Source organism: Orcinus orca, chromosome 3 (genome assembly GCF_937001465.1).
Source record: "Orcinus orca chromosome 3, mOrcOrc1.1, whole genome shotgun sequence".
Lineage (NCBI taxonomy): Eukaryota > Metazoa > Chordata > Mammalia > Artiodactyla > Delphinidae > Orcinus > Orcinus orca.
The window spans coordinates 20,779,158-20,781,090 of NC_064561.1; positions in this window are offsets into that span (position 1 = coordinate 20,779,158).

Below are 1,933 nucleotides of genomic sequence, written 5' to 3' on the forward strand. Positions count from 1 at the left end.
GTGTTCCAGGCAGGAGTGTTGATGAGACAGGGTTCCAGGCAGGAGCAGAGGCTGGGCCTTGGGGTAGGGTAGGGGCTGATTCTGGGGAAATTGTGGGGATTCTTTAAACTGCATTTGGTTTTGAGGGGCAGGGGTATTAGATATTCCATTGGATAGAATGGAGATGCTAATGGGGAACAGCTACCAAAGATCGGGACTGTAGCCATCAGGGACTTGTGCCTAGTGAGGAGATTCTAGAAGGCCCAGGCCCCATTTCTGTTGCACATGGTTCCCTAAACCTTTGAGAAATGGGAGCTTGTGGTGACTGGGCTCAGGTTTGCCTCCAGTTCTAGAATAGCTGGAGGGCTGTGGTTCTTGTTCATTAGCAAGTGATTCTAAGCTATTTACAGACTTTACAAGTAATTCCTCTTTTTTTCTTTCTCCTCCCAAATTTAGAAATCCACTATCTTTAAAACGTGGATCTTCAGATGCTCCTGAAGACAGACAAGGTGGGGAAAAAGATGCTGCGAGCCTCCAAATAATTGATTATCAGGCCTACCCAGAGGAGGTTGAAGTGAAAGAGGTTCTTGCTGGAGAACAGTGTGAGGAGGTGGGGAGGAACAAGTCCTTGGCAGATGCTGGTCACCATGGGAAGGCAAAACAGGCAGGTGTCAGCGGCTCATTCTTGAGAATGTTGACATAAAGAGGCCAACCAGTAGGTGCTAGCTGGAGATGTGCTCTCTGAAATGTTCAGACTGAGAGTTGGGTGGACTCTAGCAGTGGTAAGAGTAGGGCACTTTAGAAGTGGAGGATGCCAAGTGAATGATTCAGTGGGATTCAAGGGGTGGGTCAAATTCGGTGAGATTGCTATCATGAAGTGTGTGGGGTCAGGTGAAGCCATTTTTTTCTTTACTCTGTTTACATGGGAAAACAAAAACAGAATGAACAGCTGGGAATCACACTATCCCCTCTCCAGGCAAGAGGGGATATTCACGAATAATGTGTCTTCTGCATTGAATTCATGTATCGCTGTGTTCTTTCCCTGTTATTTATTTTTACGGTGGATAAAAATATTTTCCATTGATGCTTCTTTGAAAAATTCAAATTAAAAAGTATTTTTGATATGTGATCCTCAATGATCTTTCAGTCAGGTATCTTCTGTTTAAGAAGACCCCAAATAGCCAAAGCAATCTTGAGATTGCAAAATGGAGCTGGAGGAATCAGGCTCCCTGACTTCAGACTATACTACAAAGCTACAGTAATCAAGACAGTATGACACTGGCACAAAAACAGAAATATAGATCAATGGAACAGGATAGAAAGCCCAGAGATATACCCACGCACATATGGTCACCTTATCTTTTTTTTTTTTTTGCGGTACGCGGGCCTCTCACTTTTGTGGCCTCTCCTGTTGCAGAGCAACAGGCTCTGGACGCGCAGTCTCAGCGGCCATGGCTCACGGGCGCAGCCACTCCGTGGCATGTGGGATCATCCCAGATTGGGGCACGAACCCATGTCCCCTGCATCGGCAGGCAGACTCTCAAACACTGTGCCACCAGGGAAGCCCGGTCACCTTATCTTTGATAAAGGAGGCAAGAATATACAGTGGAGAAAAGACAGCCTCTTCAATAAGTGGTGCTGGGAAAACTGGACAGGTACATGTAAAAGTATGAGATTAGAACACTCCCTAACACCATACACAAAAATAAGCTCAAAATGGATTAAAGACCTAAATGTAAGGCCAGAAACTATCAAACTCTTAGAGGAAAACATAGGCAGAACACTCTATGACATAAATCACAGCAAGGTCCTTTTTTGACCCACCTTCTAGAGAAATGGAAATAAAAACAAAAATAAACAAATGGGACCTAATGAGACTTAAAAGCTTTTGCACAGAAAAGGAAACCATTAAACAAGACGAAAAGACAACCCTCAGAATGGGAGAAAATATTTT